The sequence below is a fragment of the Canis aureus genome, chromosome 1, assembly GCF_053574225.1.
Source record: "Canis aureus isolate CA01 chromosome 1, VMU_Caureus_v.1.0, whole genome shotgun sequence".
Classification (NCBI taxonomy): domain Eukaryota; kingdom Metazoa; phylum Chordata; class Mammalia; order Carnivora; family Canidae; genus Canis; species Canis aureus.
Window position 1 is genome coordinate 2568274 of NC_135611.1, and position 24055 is coordinate 2592328.

General features: G+C 49.5%; 1 long non-coding RNA gene across 1 annotated transcript; it reads right to left on the reverse strand.

Annotated features, from left to right (window-relative positions):
• Window positions 1-221: 221 nt before the first annotated feature.
• LOC144322560 (uncharacterized) lies at window positions 222-19768 on the reverse strand. The gene is made up of 3 exons (XR_013388204.1): window positions 19519-19768; window positions 1965-2047; window positions 222-500 (listed from the first exon to the last, which is right to left on the reverse strand). It is a non-coding gene; the product is annotated as an uncharacterized LOC144322560 (long non-coding RNA).
• Window positions 19769-24055: the final 4287 nt, after the last annotated feature.

Genomic DNA, 24055 nt, shown 5'->3' on the forward strand with positions numbered 1-24055 from the left:
GCACCCACCTGTCCCCGAAGCTCCGTCTTTGGGAGCAATGCACCTACTAGTTTTGGAAAATGCCTTAGGGGGAAGATATCTCATAGGTGAATATTCTAAGCCTGCAAACACTCCATCGAACGGCCTTTGCTTGTTGGCTTCTGTCTGTCTGGTTCTTCCCTGCTGCTGCTCTGGTTCCAGCCTGGAGTCCCCTCTCTCACCCGGCAGCCTCACCCCTGCTCTGCCTCCAGCCAGAGCCGATGGCCCAGGACCCCAAGGCAGGACCTCCAGCCCAGGCCTTGAACCAAGGGGGAAGGGAGGCAAAACAGTTTAACATTTTCAGGGAGCAGGCAGTGACAGGTCATGTTTTATGGCTTTCCCGTCACCCGTGGAAATGCCCTCTCTGCCTCTTCCTCTGCGCTGCATGCTCCTTCCACCATGGCAGGGAGCACTCTCCTCTCTTTATCCACAGGCCTCAGTCCAGAGACTCAGCCATTTTCCGGGCTCCTCTGAGCTCTCTTCTAGAAAAGAAAGAGAGAGATGGGAAGACAAGGGATAGGAAACGCAGCTTTAGTATTTCAACAGTTTGTACTGCCCATGACTCGAGTCCATCTGCACTGTCACGCTCAAGCTCCACAGGTCCCCGGATTTTCATTTCTACTGCACAAAACATCATGGATGAGCCAAAGTTTCTCTATAATATATTTACCCCATCTATAATGATGACGATTACAGATCATTTAAAATCTGCAAGACTGAAGAATCGTTAACAATTATGGTAAATGCATATTGTGCAATATTATAGGATATTAAATGAATATACAGGAGAACATTAACTGGCATGGAAAAAATATACGACGCTTTCATGTTATGATTTAGTATATATTCACATATATTTAGATCATATAAATAAACTGCCTCTGCACAATTTATGTTTTATATATAATCTAAACTTATATATAATCTAAAGTTATACATTATCTACATTTCTGTGAAGGAAATTTATTTATACCACAAATGTTGCTTGGTACCTTTTAGGTATCAAGTATTGTGTTATACGATTCTTACATAGAAAATGATGGAACAAACAAATACATAACATTTAATATCCAGTGAACGTATTAGAAATAGTAAAAAAAAAACAAACCAGTGGTTATCTTTTAGAAGCTATGGTTTTAGTCATTTATGGTCATTTTTTAAAAAACTTCTTGTTTGTGCTTTGCTATATATTGCAGAGTGCATAAATGTGTGTTAACTCTATAATCACAAACAAAAAATAAAAATTGAAACTCATGTATATTTCCCTCAAAAGTGTTCCTCACTGGATTCTTCTCCCCTGTTCCTAGTTAATACTGTCCCTTCTGCATCCCCCACCTCCCTGAAATCCATTTCTGATTGATCCTCGACCCTGCACTCTCTTCTGGAAAGTCTCCTAAGGCTGTGGCTTCACCAGGTCTGGCATCCTTCTCTCCTCTGCCACTTGAGTCTCTTGGTAACTAGAGCTTCCAGCTTTACTCACCTGGAAACCTTCCCGTTACCTCATCCCTAAAGGGAGAAACCATCCTTTTGCCTGAATGAGACTTGGAGCTCCCTTCTTGCCCACCAGTGTTGTTCCATGGGTCTCCATAAGCTTGCCACCCATGCAGTTTCCTAGTTGCCATCACTGTGCTGGCCTGAGTGTCCCATCGACATGTTGGAAACACACTTGTTCTGTCCCTGCTAAAGTCTACCTTCTCCATTGGTTTGTCCCTGGTCTCTTATGTGATGACAGTCAGCTCCATGTGCATGGCCCCTGTGCAGTCCCCCATCCTTGCATCAGGTGGACATGCACATGCCGAGCTCTCCTTTGTTTGGTTGTAAGCACTTACACCTTGGGATCCTGCCATTGCTTTGTCTCTGAAGTCCTAAAATTTACCTGTGGGTAATCCATACCCAGCTACCTTCCTTTCCCTAGATGTTCAGGGTCGCTCTCGATGCCTACTCACCTGTCTCGCCCAGAGAGGCTGGCCAGATGGGCTTCATCTGTGCACTCAGTGTGTCCGTCCCTGCCACTGAGCAGATGGGGACACTAGGAGCAAGGAGGGTAGAGTCAGGGTATTTAACCCTTGGCTGCCTCTTGGGGGCAACAAGGCAGCCCCTTCAGTGAGAGCACAGTCCTTGAGGGCTGACCTTCTCCCCATCACTCCACGCGGGTCCTGTGAGTTCTTCCCTTACTTGGCTTCACAGCTTTGCAGAGAAGACAGCACCTATTCCCATTAGCCCATGATGAGCTGTCCCTTGCCTTCCCACCTCCCTGGACGCACCTGTGCAAACAGGTCCCCCTCAAACTGACCTGTTTGAATGAGCCCTGTTTTTCTAGCAGGAAAGGTGACCTACAAATTTCCAGCACATACTAGAAGGTGGTCCGTTCTGCTGGGTGGGGGAGGAGAGACGGTAGGTGAGCAAGGATTCAGAAATCAAGGGTTTTGCAAGTACGCTGCTGATGGGTATTTTTAGAAGGTGTCATCATCACTTTGCTTCAAAGACTCTGGATTTCTGGGGTGTCATATATATCGATATTCAAATATAAAGGCAAGAATTCCAGTCTTCCATAGATCAATAGTAATTATTTTAGAATAGTCGGATACATTGATTTATCCGCATCTCTGACCCCTTCCACTAACACAAATGAGCAGGAACCGCACGCGTGCATGGTCACATATACGCGGGGCATTTCATTTCGGGTTTAGGTAGTGGCCGGACAGTGTCATTTGTCTGATAACGTGCATTCAGCCTCTATTCTCTAGGTTAGTCACTCCTCATTGTTCCCCAAATCCACCCTGGTGAACCGTTAGAGAGAACACGGTTATGGCAGTTTATTTAATTGTGTAGAGCTTATAGCACAGGGCTTCATAACCACCTGCTTTATTACCTTGCCATGTATAAAATCTGTTCCATCTAAAATAATTGTTTCTAAATCTTCCAAAATGACTAAATTAATGCTTAGTAGAAGCTTTGGAAGAGAGGAGCGGTGGGCACCTGTGTACATGGAGGCCACGCAAGCAGAACTGGGGCAACTTAACCAGCAGAAGAAGCGATTTGCTTCATGGATGGTGCATTAGTTGAGCTACACTTTTCTATTGATAAAGATCAGCGTTTCCAATAAAAACCAATGCAAGCCTGGCCAGGAGAGACTGTATTTAGAGGAATGACTGCAGGGGAGCCAAGGATCAGGGCAATGAAAGGCCATGGCAAGTGGGTCTGCAGCAGGGAGGCTGCTCTGGCTAGGAGAGCCCACGTGTCTAGGGTCAGGCCCAGGGGCTTGTCTTGGAAGGAGGACCCCCAGGCCGGGGGTGTAGGGGCCAGGGCAGGGAGGGGGGCAGGGCTGGCAGGGGGGTAGGGCTGGCAGGAGGGCAGGGTGGCTCCGGGAGTGTTTCATCTTTGCCTTGTGGTCTCTCAGGGGTGGGCATGTGCCAGCGCAGGCTCGGGGCAGGTCCAGCTTCAGAGGCTGGGGGAGGACAGAGCTCAGGCTGAGGTCAGGTACCTACGACTTTGTGGGATCAGTGAGCGGGACCAGTGGTCCTGAGGATCATCGATGAGACCCAGATGGGACTTTGGAGGGTCTGCATTTAATCTACTCACTCAAATATGAGGTTAAACTCTGTGGTTCTTTTTCCCCTGACCAGGAGCACTGATGTTTTCAGAGGGGATCACGAGGAGATAGAATGAAATCCCCTCTGCTCAAGATCTCAAAAGATCAGATAAATTCCTACGTTTCTACAAGTGTTTAGACTCTGACCACCTAGAGGAAGAACTATGCCTTTTGGAGGCTTTGCTTTTTTTTGAAACACCGACTTTGGATTCAGCCTGGCCGTCCCCTGCACATGCCACATCGGTGCAGCCTGGGTCATGATGCCTGCTCCCCCGGAGGTGACGGACACAGCTATGGGGTGGGCTGTGAGATCGCTGCCACGGTGTCTGGCTTAAATTTAGAAGAGCCTGATAAAGGGGGACCAATCCCATTGTTAAGGATTTGCTCTTAAGGGAAAACAGTAGAATAATGAGGCTTCTTTCACACTCTTAGTGCAAAGATAAGAGAGAGCACAATGTGAAAGCCATAAAGTAGGACGCAAAAAAATATGATTATTATGAAACAAGCTAATCATATCAAAGAGTTAGACTTTTTTTTCTTTTTTTTTTTTCGGTCATGCTTTAAGATTTAATTATTACAATTGTTAAAATCACTTCAAGGCTTTAGGTCATGTGTCTCAGGCGGCATGCTCCCCCAGGACCAGCTTATGAAAACATCGTGACACCCAGGCGGGCGAAAGCGAGCTGCGTGCACAGAAGACACGACAGCAAGGTCTTTTCACAGAATTTACATCTCAAATTGTAGAGAGAGAATACAGCACACAGGTTGAAAAGTCAGTTAGTTACCCTCCCACTCCTGTTACTATTAGAAATGAAACACCAGAAAACATTAGAAATGTTGTGATTCCAAAGACGTGTTCCTCATTAACTGTGCATTGGCTCTTAAGTACAGTACAGGCTGCAAATGTAACTGTATCCTTATTACAAGAGGTAATGAGGCCGAAAATTGGGGAAAATTTAAAGACTATAGTATTTTATTGGTATAACTTTCCAAAATGATGGCTCACGAAGCTGTTGAATGGATAATGCATCAGAACAATAGAACACAGAAACCACGGGATTGAGAGTAACCCTTGGCCCTAAAAGTCGTCCCCGTGGTTTTCTGGCTGTTTGGTGAGGTCGGCCCTCCAGGCTCCCTGGGGGCAGCCCTGGGACCAGGGTTCCCCACCCTGTCTTCACGTGCCACCAGCAGGCATCTCCCACCTTCTGTGCCAGCGGCTCCTGGAAGCCCGGCTGCATCTTGCCTCTGCAGCTCGGGGAGTCAGCGTCTTGCCCGGCATGCAGCAGGGACTCAATAAATGTCTGTCCAAGTAAATTTATTTCAACATTTCTTATGATAAAAAGCCAAACTCTATACTGTAAATCAAAAATCAACGCTGGAGGATGTGAGGTTTATCGTGAAGGGAGAGCAGCCTTGACTGGCAGAGATCCTGGGGGTGAGGGTGGGGTAGCTGCAGAGCTGCAGGTGCCCTACAGAAGGGAGCGTCCTGGGGCCACAGGGCTCAGGACAGGACTGCAGGGCCCTGGGGCGGGGACATCCCTCAGCAGGAGCGGGGCATGGCCCAGGTGAGGCCCTCGGGGACGGGGGACCATACATCACAGGCATGAGGACAAGCAATCCCTAACACTGCCCGGAACCCCTCCAGGTCCTTCCATGGAATTCCGTTAGTGAATAGAGTTCAGGAGATTCCAGAGGAAAGAAGAGACTACCCTGGCGAGGTAAGAAGAAAAGGAGGAGGGCAGCTTTGCCAGACCCAGGTAGACAGCGTGGGAGGGAGGTGGTATCTGTGCGATGAATAGCGCCCGGCAGGGGGTTTGAACGTGGAGTGGATGCCTATAGCAGGCTTGCCCGCTCAGTCCTTACAAACCAATATCCATATAAATGATGTAAAACAAGGCTTTCACCAGGTGCTCATGTGAGAAGGGAAAGTTTAGGGCTTCGGGGCAGCATTTACAGGAGAGGGGATTTAAGGCCATGAATACAGAGGCCCAGGAGCCCCGGGGCTGGGGCAGGGGGCTGTAGATGGGAGCTGCCAGCTGGGGGTGGGCACAGCCACAGATCTACCAGCCGACAAATCCATTCCCTGGAGCTTGTCCTCATCCTCGGGGCTAGAAGATGGCCTGGGACATGTGATAACCTCGTGCCCTGGGTCCTCGCTCTCAGGGACAGACGCACGGGTGCAGTCCGGGCCCAAGGGTACAGATGCATGGGCTCTTGCACCGCCCCAGGCTCCTCAGGCATCCGCAATGTGGATCCAGGCGCACCCTCCCTCCTGCAGGCCCTCTTGGACCCTGTCTCCACTCTCTACTCCTTTATTCTTCCTTCCCAGGGATTTGCACCCCACAGCCTTGAAATACCTAGAGTCCCTTCCTCAAGGTGGGGGGGCAGTGGTGGGGGTGAAGTATGTCCTTAGTCCTTAGTATTATAACAACAAAAATCAGCGGATTATAATTCCTGGCTAGTTCTTCCAAGTTTTGCATTTTCAGAAGGCTGAGGCTGAATCAATCCGTTCATGTTGTTCCAATATTCCTTAATGATTTGCTTTACAAAGATTTGTTTTTAAAGAGTAAAACCCTCTTCAAACAAGCACTGCTAAGTATGATTTCCCGGAGAGGCCGCCTGTACGATCCCAGCAACCGCCCTGGGCTAATGGCACACGATCCACCCAACCAAGGATGTGTGAGAGACAGCAGCAAAATATGGCTGGGTTTTGTCTTTATGTGGTTATGTAAACTGGTGCTAATTTTTTTTTTTTAAGAAAAAAGGAATCCTATAGCAGAGTGACAGAGAGAGGCCTCAGCAGCAAACAAAATGAATACTTGCTTTAAAAAAATGTCAAAATGTGGATGTGCCTCCAATCATTTAAAAAATAGGAGGTGATAAGTTGGAAATGTCAGGTAATTGGCAGACAGATAGAAAGTTAAACTGTGTCCTCAGTGAAGAAAATTAACCAGCAGCTGCCAGCAGGGACCCCAAGGTCATGTGAATGCCAGAATCAAGCAAAGCCCAATCATTCAGAAGGGGCTCTCGGCGGATGTCCCCCTCCCTGGTCATTTCCAGATCTCTCAGGAACTGCCCTGAACTACTGCCAACATGTGTTCATTTCTAAAAATTACATAGATTGTGATTTATTACCCATCACACTACAAAAATCCACTGTGAATTAAATCAGCCCTTTGTTTAAATTGCTCCTCGGCAATACGTATCATATCGTCATAAATGACATTGAAGTTATAATCTGCAGTTGCCGGCCTCAGCCACTGATAAGGCTCCACCGTGGGACGATCAATACTTACTATTCATTTTTGAAATTATCTTCACATTGATCCCTGAACAAGCGCCAGCAACACAGAGACACAGCGCCTTTAATACAATAATTATATAAAGGTTTACAGGCTCATCCTCCCAGCCAATAAAAGCTGTCAACTGGCAGGGACAGTTACAATCCCATAATCCATCAAAACCCTGTTCTCTGACCTGTGGGCTTCTGGGCTTTCGGGAGAGCACGATAAACACGCACATGGAGGGGAGGACAGTGCACGGGCAGGCCAGACAAAGGCAACGAGGGATATTACTGATTAACGCAAAATCCTCTGAGTGGCCAGAGCACCTTTTTTTTTTTATATATATGATAGGAACAATGCAGGGTCATCTATTCATCTATGCTGATTGTAATTCAACCAGGAGGAACCCAGCCAGCCACTTCTCTGCTTTTATTTTTGGGTCTTTAATTTATCAGGTTTGATCGTGTACCAGATGATTTACAGTAATGAAGTAAGCCCATGGAAATCAGAGTGGAGACAGGTGCCTCAGGACAGGGGCAAGCCAGGGTCTGAGACCAGAGAAGGGGAGACAGATCAATTGGTATGGGACTCAGGCTCAGGGCTCCGTCTCTCTCTCTCTCTCTCTCACACACACACACGCAGTTGGACACATGCACATGTGCACACACACACATGCAAACACACACAGGCACACAGACACACACACACCCAGAGACACATACATACAGGTACACAGACACACACAGACACATGCAGGCACAGACATACAGGGACACACATGCACACATAGACACATGCACACACAGAGATACACACATGTAGAGACATATACACATAGGCCGAGACACACAAACACATACAGATTAACAAGAACACACACATACATCCAGATGCACATATGCACACATGCACACACATGAAGACACACAGGGGCACATACAGGCACACAGGCACATGCAGATGCACACATGCATACACATGCAGAGACCTACACATGGGCAGACACACTCATAGACATATGCAGACACACACAGATACACAGGGACACACAAACACACAGACACATGCACGCAGAGACATATACACACGGGCACACAGACACACACACAGACGCATGCAGACACACAGAGACACACAGGGACACACACAGGCACACAGAAACACATGCACATGCACACAGAGACACAAGACGCACATATAGAGATACACACAGAGACACACATGCACACACAGATACACGTGTGTAGAGACATATGCACACATATACACACAGGCCCAAACACACAAACACATACAAACTCACAAGGACACACACACACACACACACACACACACACACACACATAGAATCATAGTAAAAATCTTCCCAGTTGGACAGCCCGGGTAGCTCAGCGGTTTAGCGCCACCTTCAGCCCAGGGTGTGATCCTGGAGACCCGGGATCGAGTCCCACATCAGGCTCCCTGCTTGGAGCCTGCTTCTTCCTCTGCCTGTGTCTCTGCCTCTCTCTCTCTCTCTATCTGTGTCTCTCAAGAATAAATAAATAAAATCTTAAAAAAAAAATCTTCCCAGTCAAGTCTGAGTGGACGTCGTGAGTTATAAGAAATCCTGCAACTTTCTGTACCTGTGTTTTGCCAGTAATTAAAGCAAAGTCATTTACTGAATCTGTTTAATGTGTCCTTGAATGTAACCTTGTTCAGGAAAATAGACCGAGAACAGCTCACAGGGTAGACCTCGAATCGTCTATGATTTTCAACTGTTTTTGGGTGTGATTCGAGATGTGAATTTGTGCCGCCAGAGGCCTGGGCAGGCTGGCTGGGGCAGGCCGGCCGGGGGAGCAGTGGGTCCAAGGCCGTGTCCAGCTGCAGATGGTGGGCTTCCTCCCCGTCAGCCCCTTGAGAGTGAGGGCTGGGCAGGGGGTGTCACGGGAGAGCACACACTGGAAGAGGGACAGCAGAACACGCACCCGGGCTTGGGCCTTGGGGATGCCCGCCGCCCCAGGCTGCCCTCAGCTCTCCCCGCCTGTTCCTTCTGTCTCAAGTCAGCTTCTCTGAGGTGGTATCGATCTTGGTAGTGTCCAGAATGACAAATTACTGGCTTTTAATAGATCTTTTGGAAAATTTGTTATTATTTACAATTGTCAGCTTTACAGTACTCCAGAGAAATGGTCACCTGGTATGGAGTGGGCCTACTTTCAGGGTTTTTTTTGTTGTCTTTTGGGTTGGAATAAGTTCCTATGTTCTGAGCAGGAGAACAAGGCTTCCAGCCAAGAGGACGAGGGCGCTGGCAGGGGGAGTGTCCGTTGGGGGCAGGGCAAGCAAATTGTGGGGTTGCACGCAGTGGGAAGGGTGTTGAGTCTGCCAACTTCATAGGAGTGTGATGGATGTGGGAAATTCTAAAAAGTAAGCATCAGGTCTGGAGAGTTATCAGCATTTGTGTGAGGCCTCGATGTCTTCCAATTCATTTATTTTTATTTATTTTTAATTTTTATTTAAAAACATTTTTTTAAGTAGGCTCCATGCCCAGTGTGGGACCCAGTTTGGGGTTGGAACTTATGACCCTGAAATCAAGACCTGAGCTGAGATCAAGAGTTGGATGCTTAACCCACTGAGCCACTCAGGTGTCCCTGGCTTTATTATTATTATTATTATTATTATTATTATTATTATTATTATTATTTAAGCTGCATTATGTGCCCATTAAGGCCAGTCAGTGGGGACGGAAAAGTCAGTAGAGCAGGAACCCTGCCTTCCAAATGCTCCTCAAGGCACCCTGAAGCTCCCAGGGGGTGCAGAGAGTCCCCGGGGAGAAACGGGGTATGGGCAGCACATCCCAGCACCCAGAGGTGCCTGCACCCCGCAGGGTCGCATCTGCTGCCATAGCTGTCTCGTTTGTGCAAGTCCTTGGGCAGAAGACCACTTGGAGAAACAGAAGGGAAAAAACACTTAAGAACATGGAGAGGGAGTCAGAGAAGCCTCCCGTCCACACAGACTTTTGGGGATGATGCAGTCACCTTTCCATTTCAAACCAAAGAAAGTGTCCCTGTGACGGTGACCCAGTCCTGCCAGGTGCACCAGTGATATCGTCTGCGACGGCCACGGAGGCAGGGGCATCTCGATGTGGCCGACGGGCCTCCTATCCCTCGATCCTAAGCGCCCCATTAGCGACACGGGCCGAGGCAACAGACAGGCCCCCAAGAGAGACCTCAGCATCCCCCAGGGGCACCAAGGAGTGGGTCTCTATCCTGGGTTGGGGGCAAGGGCTCCAGTCGATCTTGCAGTGGGAGCTGTTAGGAGCAGATGTGATGGGCACATGTGGAGCAACGGTGAGCAGGGGGTGTACAGACAAGGGGGCCGGGGGGGTGACTTAAGACATGTGGGTTCATGGAGAAGCACAGATCCACGTTGGAAACGTGTGTTTCACGTGGGGAATTTGTGTGCCCCACCTGGTGTTGCCGCCCCTTCCAGAAGGAGCTCCCATGATTGACTCAAACCAGAAAGCCAGATGCCAGCTGGCGGCGTGCGGGTGGCAGCCCTGGTGGGACACATGGCGGCCCTGCTGTCCCCTCTGCGAGCTGTCCCCTTCCCTCAAGAACACGGTCGGCGTGTCTCAGTCTGTCCAGCTGCCGTAACCAAGTACCACATACTGGGTGCCTTATAACCAACAAGCAAATAATTTCTCACCGTCCCAGAGGCCGCACATCCAAACTCCGCTGCCAGAGCGCTGGGGCCCTGGAGAGCCCCCCTCCCCTGAGTTGCAGACGGCCTACTTCCCATTTTCTCCCCACGCAGTAGAAGGAAGGCAATTGAGAGCCCTGTCTCAAATGAACCCTGGGATTTGGGCTCCCCCCTCATGACCTCATGAATTCCCAGAGGCCCCACCTCCTAACACCATCCCCTTGGGGGTTGGAATTTCAAAGGGGGAATATTGAGGGGCAGACACATTCAGCGCATTGCAAAAACTATAATATTTTCAACTTGCAAATCTGAGGGCATACCTGTTAAACGCCACTCTCCATCCTCCCGCCCCCACCCTGGGGCCCTCGTGGCACATTCTGTGTTGGTGAATTTGACTCCTCCGGGGACCCCACGTATGGGCAGGCAATCACTCAGGGTTTGCTTTACTCAGTGGCGTATGCTCACAGCACATCCACGGGGTAGATGCACAGAATTTCCTTACTTTTAAGGCCGAGTAACATGCCTCTGCATGGATTAACAACACTGTGTTCACCCTTTGATCATCGATGCACACTTGCTGCATCCACCGTTCGAGTACTGTGAACAACCTGCCAGGAACTCCACGAGGCCCTGCTTTTGGATGAATCCCTGGGAGTTAGAGTGGATAAATCCCCAGAAGTGGGATTGCTGTGTCCCATGGTAACCCTATCTCCTTTTTTTTTTTTTTTTTTTTTTTGAAGAACCACAATATGCTTTCCGTAGTGGCCACACCGCTTTGCATTCCCTCCCCCAGCACGCAGTGGTCTCCTTTCTCTACGTCCTCACCGGCATTTGCTCTCTCTGCCTATTCGGTCCTGATAATGACTGTTCTATGAGGTGTGAGGGGCTATCTCACGGAAGCTCTGATTTGCACTTTTGATGATTAGTGATGCTGGAATCGTCCAGGACTTGTTGAGTTAGAGTTCAGTGAGAAGAGTCTTTAAGCAGCAGGACACCCATAAGGCTTTGAACCCCTGTCCCCACTCTGGCCTCCTTCCAGACTCGCCACCATTCTGTTGCTTCACGTCCCCGTTTTCCAGCAAACGATACCTCCCTGCTTGCATACGCCATGACTTCCTGCCTGGACACCTCTGCTTGTGGTCTGTTCTGTCTTGTGCCCCCAATCCCGCATTCCCAGACACGTCTCCATGTCAAGGATGAGCTCAGATGCTTGCTCACATTGGAAGCCCTCCCAGGCCAGCTGCAAGGGGAACCTTCTTATGTTCTTCCTTAAATTTTAGACTAGATCAGGTTTCTCAGTCTCAGCTCTGTTGACATTTTGAGTCAGATAATTCTTTGTGACAGGAGCTGTCCTGTATATTATAGGGTTTTTAATAGCACCTCTTACTCCCACCTAGTAGATCCCAGCATCACCTTCCCCCCTCCCAAATGTCTCCAAGTCCCCCAGACATCACCTAGTGTCCCAGATGGGGTGGTTCCCCCTAAAAACATTCTTCATAAACAGTGACCCCAACAGTGTCAGGATCCTAACCTTGGATCTAGAACTCATGTTGGTGGCTTCCAGTATTTTGGTCATGTAAACTGCTCACCCGCTCACTCAGTCAACACTTTGTTTTCTCCTTCATTCCTGGGCACAACAACCCAGAAGCAACACAGACACATGGGTGGAGATGATCCCAAAAGCCAGGGCCAACAAGACTTCTTTGAGAAGTCAAATCAAGGGCTGGTCATACTGCCCAGAGAGGTCAGGCCAGGATTAGGGAACAGGATCGTAATGTGCTCGCCCGAGGCCATCGCCACATGCCGCACAGCACCCTGGTGTCACATGACATGCCACCCCGCTGGCCTCTGCTCTTTGAAGACGCAGGCACGCTGGGGTGCACTCTTCATCCACACGGGCACGTACTTCCAGGAATTTCTTGAATTCTTTTTTACCAGTCAAAGCCCAGGATGACCTCATGTACACCGTGTTATTTCAAAGTTACTATGCAAAGTAGTCTTCAGCAATCATTTAAGTTTTACAATTATCTGTGGCTGTGAACGGAGGTGAGGAAGCCTCACAGGAGTGAACCAGGCAAGCACCTTGCGCTATTACAACAGAGATATGAGAGGAAGGTCACTGAAACGGGTCATGTCTTCAGGAAGACAGGTGATCCAGCAGGTGGCCTAGCTTTCCAGTGGAGGTTTGCAGAGAAGGAAGGACAAAGGGATATTAATATTTGGTAAGCCCATCCTAGAAAAAAAATACCACATTATCCCATCTTTTGTATGGTTGCTCCATACAACCTGGCCATCCTGGGGTGGATGGAGGAGCAGCGAGGTCCCCATCCCATGAGTAAGAATGGCCTGGCAGATAGCCCACAGGGAGGACCAGGCCTCAGTGAGAGGAGAAGCTGAAGGTATTTAAGAGAAGGTATGCAGCAAGCAAAAGGCCATGAGTTCCAAATGGAGTGATGCGGGGGCTGGGAGCCTGGGAGGGACCCAGCCCTTTGGAGGTGGGCATCTGGGAGTACTGGGGCCCTGGAGGGCGGACCTGTCGTGGGCTTCGACGTGTGTGACCTGAGGGGGTGTCCTGCTGTGCGACACATGGTCCCCCCTGTGGAACATCCCCAAACCACCGCATGCCCCATCTCACAGACAGGAGCAGCTCAGCAGCCGATTCTGGAGCAGGAACTGTTTCCAGGCTGCAACCATGGGCTGGCAGTTGCGCAGTCACAGGAGGGCTCATGGGCCTGAGAGGTCACCACCCCTCCCACCCCGCCAGCAGCTGCTGGCCTCTGTCCCCCAGCATGGCCTGCGGGTCCTCGCAGCATAGCAGCCGCCCATGGAGCCGTAGCAACAGCACCAGGCGGTAGCTGGGATGCGTGTGCCTTCCTGTTTCAGAAGTGAGCTCGCTAATTTCCACAACAGCCTGTTAGACACTTGGTGGGCTCTACTGGCTGTGGGAGGGAGGGGACCATATGTGACATGGTCGGGTGGGAGCACTCCCAGAGGCTGGTGACCTGACTCTGCATGTAGGTATGTGGTCACAGGGGCTGGTGTATGTGTGCGCACGTGTGTGCTCCTACCGTGGACATGCATGTGGGGAGGTGGCTGGTGTGATGACCTCTACTGGCACCCATGTGGATAGTCTCCAAGCAGTTGTCCTATGATATGTGTAATCTATTACCACGATTCCTCTTAAATACTAACTGGTAAGCCTCTACCATTGGAGCAACCATACAAAAGATGGGATAATGTGGTATTTTTTTTCTAGGACGGGCTTACCAAATATTAATTACATTTATGTGTGTACAGGGACAGGAGGAAATTGAGCAAAGTAGAGATGGTGCCAACACATGGGATTCACAGGGTTCCTTGACGAGCAGGTTCACACTTATGGAGAGCCTGTTTCTCGAGGCCACCGTGCGGAGCTCCTTCCCTGGCATCCTTGCCAATGCCCCGCGTCTCCCACCCTTAGGGTCTCGTGCAGGCATCTGGTTCTCACCTACCACCAGATAATAGCACACATTAGTGCTAAAATACGGCCACATAGGGATACATATGAGATTCTTGGGATACTTGAGATGCCTTAACTTGTATTTTTATTTAATTGCTTTCGACTTATAACAATGGAGAAGTAGTGAGCTGTGTAAGGACAGCGGTCCCTACGCCGTAGACGATGTATCTATTATCTGGCTTGCATGAAGGTCATCGACCTATGACAGTTGGAGTAGTGGAAACATTAGAAATCATGTGCAATTTAATCTTTACACAAATAAAGGAGAAGTATCACAATGCCTGAATAATGAAGACTCTCACGGAGAAAAAGAGAAGTCTGTCCCCGAGGAGAGGCCTCATTTTCTCTGCTGCACCGTTCCGACGCGCACACTGAGATCCACTGTCGGGCTGACACTCGTATTAATAGAATTTTGGCTGGGAGAGAGTCGATGTTCTCCGTGATTGCCCTGCGCAGCGGTGACTCAGTTCTTCCGCACCCGCTCATCACTGCCCCGTGTCAGCGCTGAGACCATTGTTCGCTGGAAAACTGTCATGGGGGCTGAAATTAACTGTTTCCCTCCTGTGACGAGGAACAACAACTCCTGTCCTCCCTTTCCAGGATACGCCTGCTGCATCTTTTAGAGAGTTACCAAGAAAGGGAACACCTAGCCTTCACCCAACGTGAAATAAGATGAAAACACAACCCTGAGACCTATAAATGGGGGGGGGGGGGTTGGTTTTAAGGCGGAAATGAAATGTCTAGGTGTCATGTCTGTGAGACCGGGAATGTTTACCGCCTCTGTACGAGCTGCTCCCGCCGATAAGCCCGGTTCTGTTGGAGAAGACCTGTGCACGCAGCACTGGGCTCTGGCGCCCAAGGTGGGGGTGTCAGGACGGCAGGAACCGGGCAGGGCGTGGACTGTCACCTTTCCTTCTCATGGTTCCTTCACAGGGACCTCTCCCAATTGTTGCCGCGTCAATAGAACCAGGGATAGAGAAACACACCGGGAAAGGGAAAAAGAAAGACCCGCCTCTGAGAAGGGAGTTCCTTTTTGGCTTTACCTTCTCACATTCAAGGGAAATTTTCTATTGCAGAACAACGTTCAGTTTGCAGAATTTGCAAAGGACCGCGATGAGTTCCTGGTTATGCCCTCCCGTCTCCCTGGCGTCTTTGTCATGACTGATGAGCCAGCACCAATGCTGTCTCAACTACACTCCATCCTTTATTTGCACTTCCCTGGCTCCTCCCTGCTGTCTGTCCTCCTGCCCCAGGACCGCCACCGGGACCGCCATCACTCGTAGGCACATGGCTGCTCGGGCTCCGTGGAGGGTGTTTCTCCGCTGCCCTCGCACCCGGACCCCGGCAGTCCCAGGTGCACGGGGCAGGTGCCGTGAGCGCGCCTCTCCCGCCGAGCTTGCCTGAGGCCGTTCTCATGATTAGGACGATGGGCTTGGTGGGGAAGACCACAGCAGTGCAGTGGCATGGTCACACCCGCCGGCACCCTATCCGCAGGACACACCCCTGCTGCTGACTGACCTGTTACCTGGCTGGGTGTCCTTCAGGTGCCCCATTCCCTTTCCTTGCTGCTCTTTTGGGGAACATCTCACTAAACTCAGGCCACCCTTCAGGCTGTTCCGTCTACTCTGGGGGGAGTAGCCACATAGATTATTTGGAATTCTGTTATGGAAACTTGTCTCCTTTCTCCATTTACTTATCCCATTATGTTTTGTTTACCACTACGAGTTTATGGATATTTATGTTATACTTCAGTTTATAATCCAATACCACGTTATTTATCTTGTTGCCCAAACTGTTTCAGCTTTACCCTCTGGGAGCTGTTTCGGCAGCTTCGGTGTCCCCAACACGCGCCACCGCTACGGGCGCTTCTCCTCCCCGGCGCCCCACCCCGGCAGGACGCAGGCTCACCCTGGGGGGGGGACGTGCTGGCTGCTCACGGGGCCGCTGTGTTTCCACGTCCACTCGGCGGACACAGCGCAGACCGGCATGCGCGTGAACTGCGCTACGCTGCTCTCCATCTCTTCTGCAGCCCTCCCTCAACAGTGAGAACCCCGGCTCCCACCGCCCACCAGCGATTCTCTTACCTGTTTAAGTTGGTACACAAGGGCATTCTCATGGGAACGTACCACTGGCAGATGCTGTGGCGACTAGGTTCAGGGGCCCGCCCTTTCCCCACTAGCTCTCAAACCCAGGCCCACGGGGGAGGCTGTGGCGCTGGGGTCATGCCGGCTCCCGGAGGGCGCCTCGGGACTGGCTCTGTCTGCTTGCTGCTTGCCATTTCTGGGGGGACAGCCTCTGTGGACATGGACGGCAGGTGAGGGCACCTCTGTCCCAGGGGCAGCCCCTGAGCACAGCTGCGCAGCACCCAGAGACCAAGAGAGCTCCCCTCGTGGATGCCCCCAGCTCCCACTCCGCATGGACTGACATGTTCACTTAAATTTCAAATAAATAACCTTCTAAAACTAAGCATTTTTTTTATTTTCTGTTTTTTGTTGTTGTTGTTGTTGTTTTGCTTTTGCTTTGTTTTCATGCTGTGCTGTTTTGAAATTACCTCTTTCTTGAAACCAAATATGAATTTAGGGATTAATTTACCAAATAAAAGTGCTTTTTGTTTGTTACATTTTGCCTCTATGAAGTGGATGCTCCTCGTGTGATTGGGCCACAAGAAATCCGTCTGTGGCATGCCTGTCTGTTACCAACGCACATCCGGTCTGAGGGAGAGGAATTTCATTAGGGAGACTTTCCATGGAAGCACCGTGCACACACCTGTCTGTCTCCATCGGCACTTGGAAACACCTAATTATTATATTAAATGTATGTCATTAGCTACTTGCAGCCTCTCGAGCATGGGAGAATGACACTTCAGAAAGTGAAAAGCTTTGTAGAGCAGCTACTAAACCAAATGTGCTATTTTTCGTTTGTTTCCAAATAATCGTTAATCAAGCAATGCTTTCCAGAGAGCATATCAGTCCTGCTTTCTTTCCAGCTTAAGAACATACATGAAGGATATTTCTACCAATGTCGATCAGTGCAATCTTACCAAACGTGATAAGTGTGCACACGGGCAGTATCAGAAGCTGTTGGCACCACCTGGAATATCAGAATCCATCATGAGCCTGGAGGGACCAGCCCCCAGGCCGTGTGCGGCCTGCCCTCCTGGAGTCCTGGACACACATGGTAGGTGTGACTTCCCAGCTGAAGACTTTGACACTGGATTACAGTTTCATTGAATGAGTGGAACATGGTTTATCTCCAATACATTATTCTTGAAAGAAGGAAACTAGAAATTCTGAAGTGTGCCTTCTCTCGATGATCCTTGGAGATGACGTTTGGAATGCTTGTCTCCATTTTAGCTTTGAGAAAGCTTACCATAACAACCAAGCACTAAAATTAAGTATTTATATTATAGAATTAGATTAATATTTTTGTTTTTAAAACATGGTTGCGTCTGATCAGTAAATTCTGGCTTCGAAGCATTCTGTGCTCCCAAGCAAAACAAGGGAAAATAAGATGAAATGTAAAAAGACTCAGAGCAGAGACACGTCTGCTTATGGACCAGAAACTGGAAAGAAATGGAAATCCCAGCGCCGGTGGAACCAGGGTTCTGCTGGTCTCCAAGGCACTGGCAATGGCACGTCGGGTTTCAGCTCTGGGTGGACTCATGTGAGCAAACGCTAGAAACAGAAAAGGACTGCAGACTCACTGCTGTTCTTAGTAGATGTCAGCCTAAGATGAGAACCCAAAGAGAAGCCACCTCTTGGTCAATGGCCATCTGACTGGACAAAGACCCCTGTGTGTCACCCTTGCAGACACCCTGACCCAGCCTGGCCTGGGCAGGAGGAGGGAAGCAAAGGGCTCAGCAGGTGAGAGAGAAAACAAAGGCAGAAAGAAAGGCAAAGCCAAAACCACTTGCTCAAGCTGAGAATCCTAATTCTTGAAATAAATTAAAAAAAAAAAAATTGCATGCTGGAGAGAAGGAAGTGCGGCCAAATTTTAGAAGGAGCTAGAAGGGGTAATAAAGGAGAGCCCATGCCCTGACCTCACACTGGGTGGTCCCCCCTCAGTCCCTGGGTGGCAGCCCATCCTCTGCCTCCCTCATCTCTGCAGCTGGGGGCTGGCGAGGCCCTGAACCCAACAGCACCCCCCTGACCCTGAGTCCCAATGAGCTCCCTGTGCCAATCTCAGTAGCATCGTTTCTTCCCGAGTTGACCACATACCATGTTCACATTGTGGATGTCTCTTCTCCATCCAGTGATATCTGGCAACTGTCTTCCACTAGTCACACTGTCAGCTTTTAGGGGGTTTTGGTGTCAGGTTATGGCAAATAAGGCTTTGCTCTGAAGGCTTGTTCATCCACTGGGTCATGATCCCACATTTAGTTGATCTTCTATGAGTGCTTCAGTGTATACAAAGGAATAAGCCCTGGTCCCTGAGACGTGGAAGTGAGGATATGCTTCTTTAGTTTTCCAAGGATGGTCCACCACCGAGCGCCCCCCTCATTTGGGATTTCTCCTTCACTGGGCTGAGCCGTGCTGTCTCTTCTTGTCCTATGTTCTAGAATTTACCACAAACACATGTCTCCATTATTTGATATAAAGGCTCAAATTTAATTGTGTCTGTTTTAATACAAAACATCTCTGGAAGAACATAGAGCATGATTCATTAGCCGTGCTTCTCCCTTTGTGTCTCACCCGGACGCGCCAATTAAAGAGGACGTTTCCAAACATAAAGCCTAGCTTCCAGGACCAAATTCCGGATTTCCAGCTCTGCTAGCTGGGATATAACCCAACTCATCAGGCACCAAACGGGCTTGCTTTTGTTTTTTTTGTTTTTTGTTTTTTTTTGTTTTTTGTTTTTTATTATTGTTGTTGTTTGTTTCCATTATTTGGCAGGATCTCTTTTATCTTTTACCCCCTCACATTAAAGTCACTTTTGTTTTCATAAATGGAATGGCAGTGCAGGATCAGCCAAGGACAGGAAGGGAGGGTGGGGGTCACATTGCAACGTAGTCAACTGCCACCCGATAATGTCCTTGGCATCCCAAACAGAAATTTCCAACGGCAAATAACCAAGCATGCTTTAAATACATAACTATGTGCTCTGCCTCATTGCATTTTCTACACGACATTGTTTCTCCTTGACACATCAAATCAATGCTGATAGACACAGGACCCCTCTGGCTTCCCGGGTAATCTAGTATTTCATGTGAGAGTACATGCTGCCCTAATTACTCTTTCTTTGTGCAAAATATTGTATGTGGTTTGGTTAAGCTTGCCCAGATCTTGCCAAGTTGCTGTCCTTAGGAAAAAAAAATAAGCAAGCATTCAGTTTTTCAAATATCTAAGAATGACTTCTCACGTGAAATGTAGATGGACATGGTCTCAGGAAAGTGCAACATGGACCACAGGGATTCACAGATGTTTTCAAAACCAAGTGCTTGCAAATCTTACCTCCTGGATGGTGCTGTTTGTACCACAGTAGGATGGAGAAAGGAAGGGCGTGGGCTCTGTGGGTGGATGAGGCCCTCCAAGGCCCCAGGCTTGGCCTATGTCTACACCTGCAGTCAGCTCTTCCTGAAGCAGGGCGGAGAGCTGTGCACACACCACTCACCACCTGGCAGGCCGAGGGATCGTGTTGCCTGCTCTTCCCAGGGGGTTCCCAGTGGAAAGTCCTAGGAAGGGTCATTAATGAGTGTTTGGAAATGGCAGAGTTATGGTGTCTTCATAATGAGATAATGGGATGGCTAACAATGGGACAGATGCTTGCCAGGGCTGCCTGAAAGTCCTGGCAACATGCGAGGGAAGACAAAGCTGTGCCACCAGCAAGACCGTCCTGGACACCCTGAGTTTTCAGAAGCTGGTTACACAATCCAGTCTCTGAAATAGAGTAAAGTGGGGAGCTGTAGCCCTGGCCGGTGTCACCCGGGATCTACAGGTGCCAACAACAGAAACCCAGTCCTGCTATTTAAGTGGGAACGACCTGGTGCCAGCGGTCAGGGCCCAACAACTGGGACTAGAGACCACCCTATGGGAGGATAGGTGTTGCACACCACGGGCAACGCCAGCCTCGGCCTCTGCCCGGCCGTCATGCAGAGCATAGGCAGTGCGGCCCCTGCAGCCAGCGTGGGACCACGGGCCAGCCACATCCTGCCGAGGGCCCAGGCCACCACTTGCTAGCGAGCTCTGTCTCAATCAAGGTTGGGCGGGGTCCCAGGACAGGATGGGCACCTGGGTACCCAGAAGTCCACGTAGGGAGGTGGAGACACTCTCCCCCCTCCAGCTGCTCGGGGAACAGGGCTGCGGCAGCAGAAACCTGATCAGGCCATGGAGCAGCAGCTGCAGATGCTCCAGGGGCTCTGCGCTGGGCCCTGCAGGGCAGCAGTGCACTTGGCCGTAGGATATGCCATGTGTGTGTGCTTCCGAAGGCCCAAAGCAAAGCTTGTCCCTCGGGCACATGGGCAGGGCCATTTGTCATCCTCAGGCTGGGCTCCAAGCTCCAGAGGGCGAGCTGCCCCTCCCGGGCTGGGTCGCGCTGCCTTCCCGTGGCGACCTCCAAGGGCCTGTCCCCTGAGCACGTGTGTCCTAATCTCTTCTTAGACGGATGCCAGGCCGATTGGATTAAAGCCTACCCTACTGACCTCATTTTAGCTTAATCACCCTTTTAAAGAGCCAGGGGTGGTAGAAGGGGAGGAGGGCGGGGGGTGGGAGTGAATGGGTGACGGGCACTGGGTGTTATTCTGTATGTTAGTAAATTGAACACCAATAAAAAAAATAATAATAAAAAAAAAAAAAAATAAAAAAAAAAAAATAAAGAGCCAGTCTCCACGCACAGCCACACTCTGAGGTCCTGGGGGCGAGGGCTTTAACTTGTAGATTCAGCCTGCAGCACCAGCTTTCCTGCTTCTCTGCCACCAGGAGAGCACCCTCCCTCAGGTGTGACGCAACCCAGGGCTCAGCCATTGTGGGCACCCCCAACCCCGGCCTTGCACGTCCTGCAGCCTTTCATGTCAGAACAAGGCAAAGTCACAATGCTGTCAGAAAAATGTAAAAGCCGCACCACTTGTATGACGCACGTTAGCCCTGTAAAGACAGATAAGACCATTTCACGTGCGACCGAGTCAGTGTGTTGAGCACGTAACCAGCAGGCAGGACGTGGATTAGGTCCTGTAGACAGACAAAGTAGAGAAACACTAACACTGACGCCACGGCATTTGCACAATCTGCTGTACGCTGAGCTGAGCACCCTGCTCGGTTCACAGGCTTTTATTAGATCACATTCATGTTTTTTTCTCTCTCTTTTTTAAAAAATCTTATTTACATTCAATTAGCTAATGTGTAGTATATCATAAGCTTCAGGTGTAGAATTCAGTAAATCCTTAGTTACACTGCATTTATTTTTATCTTTATTTTTAATTTAATTTTTAAAGATTTATTTATTTATTCATGAGAAAGAGAGAGGCAGAGACACAGGCAGAGGGAGAAGTAGGCTCCCTGCCGGGAGCCAGATGCAGGACTCGATCCCAGGACCCCGGGATCACTCCCTGAGCCGAAGGCAGATGCTCCACCGCTAAGCCCCCCAGGCATCCCGACCACATTTATTTTTAAAGATATGTCCACAAAGTGTGAGAATCTGAGAAGGACTTCACTGAAGGACAATTTCTGAACTCACCACAGCTTTATTCATGGCACTACCCACTTTTTGGCCACTGCAGGCCAGCCTCATGACACGGGGTTCGCAGCAGATAGGTGGGAGAGAGGAAGGTGCTGGGTGTGTAGACTGGCAGTGAAGGAGGCCTGCAGCTTTCAGCCTTTTTCTCCCCCTCCTCTGGGGCTTCTCCAGGCCTCTAGTTATAGGGACCACAGACCCCTGGATGGGCCACCGAGCCTGGCTCGCATGCATCACCCAGCACCACGGAGATCATGGCAGCCTTCGAACCCCGGTGTCACCCCCAGGACGGCGTTCAGACCCACGGGGAAGCCCGTCTCCAGCCCAAGCCCCTGCCATCAAAACAAAGTTGATTTGGATTCAACTGGATATGCTAACATTTCTACAGCAGGAGAGGGTGGGTCCGTCCTCCCTCCTTCCCTCCCTGCCTCTCTTGGTCTCTGCTGGAACCAGAGGGTTTAAGAAGGATGAGATTATATCTTATTCCCTGATTTTTGGCTTTCAAAATCCCCTGTGAAAAATGGAGAAGGGAGATTCAGCCACTTTATCTTCTTAAAGAGATAATTTTAATAAATCAAGTCACCTTCTGGAAGCGTATCACCGACATTTTGTTCTCCTGTGTTACAAGTGACCCATGTTTATTTTTGAAACTCAAGGTTTCTGTTTTAAAGAGAATATTTCAGTAACACTTCATGGAATGATCCTGGTACGTATGCACCTTCCTACCTCCCTCACCAAGTTAGACCATCGCAAACGTTGGAAGGGACTTGGCCTTGATGTAACTTCAACTTTTCCTCAATGTTTTTTTCATGTAGAAATAGCAAACACTTCATTTTGTGGGCTTTCATGAGTTTAATTTTGAAAAATAATTAAGTATGATGGGGCACCTGGAGGCCTCAGGGGGTTGAGGGTCTGCCTTCGGCTCAGGACATGATCTTGGGGTCCTGGGATCGAGTCCCACTCGGGCTCCCCACAGGGAGCTTGCTTCTCTCTTTGTCTATGTCTCTGCCTCTCTCTGTGTGTCTCTCATGAATAAATAAATAAAATCCTTAAAAATATATACTTAAGTGTGGAACTAAATTCTATGGTGTGTTTGGTGGTCCTCAGCAGTTTGGGCTCTTACTGTCCAGTGCACACCTGCCCTGCCCCATCCTCACCTGAGCTACAGTGGCAGGGTTCACAGTCCAAGCTGTTTCTAACTTTATCCAAACCGAGCCTTTGACCCCTGCAGTCAATGGCTGAAGTTATAGATTACAGATCCTTTACCTCTGCTAATGGGCTTTCAGATTGCAGGAGCCAGCCTGAAGGGCCAGAGACGGCTCGGGCATCGACAGTCTGCTCTTCCTGTTACACAACTCAGGAACCCAGCCTGGGGGCAATTATCCAGGCTCCAAGGAGACATTGCATTTCCCTGGGAGCCCCTGATGGCGCTCGGTGCCAAACGAGGCCTCATGCAGGATGGCAGGAATGAACTCATGCTTTCTCCTGGCGGCCCCCTCCCTGGGCCAGCACACCATCCACCCCTGCTGCACCCAGATGCCACAAGCCGCAGTGCAGACTTGCCACCGCCTGATCTTGCCGTTGCTCAGACCCTCACTGACCACCCTGTCACCTCAGAGCAGACCGAGAAAGAAAATAATAAACACCATTTTGGTATAAACTTCTTATTTCAGCACGAGACAATCTTTTTCTCACACATCAAGGGTCAAATGGTTTGCTTTTATTTTCCACTTAGCATCATATCGTGAATGCTGTGTGTTTAGTGTTCTCAAACAGAAATTGCAGTGTCTTCAGAGCTAGCCAGTTCTTGCAAGCACCTCTCCCATTCCCTTCACATTGCTCCATTTTTCAGACAATCTCTGATTATGGGTGGTGCTGAGGTGGAAATCACCATATTGTGTATGGAAACACTGAGTAACCAAGCATGCATACCTTTAAGGTCTTGACGCGTATCTATTACCAACCAGCCCTCTGCAAATCCCATATTCAGTAGTACAACAGTTCCCGGCACAACTTTGACTGTGTGTTTTCTGTAAATAACTCCACTGGAAACTTAAACCCATTAAAAAGTCAGCCTTCTGGCTAAACTTGGACTTCTTTTATTAGAGTAGAGGTTAGACATTTTAAAAATACGTGATTTTCTTCTGTAAAGTGCCTGGGGGTAGGCTGTGACCACTTCTTAGGTGGGTGTCATAGTTTGGGGTCCTTAGGAGAATAAATGTTGAAATTAGATCTGCTGAGGTTGTCAGCCCCTTGCTGCATGTGACCACAGGGAAGTTGCCGACTCCCCACGCTCCGGGCCTCTTTCTTTTTTTTTTTTTT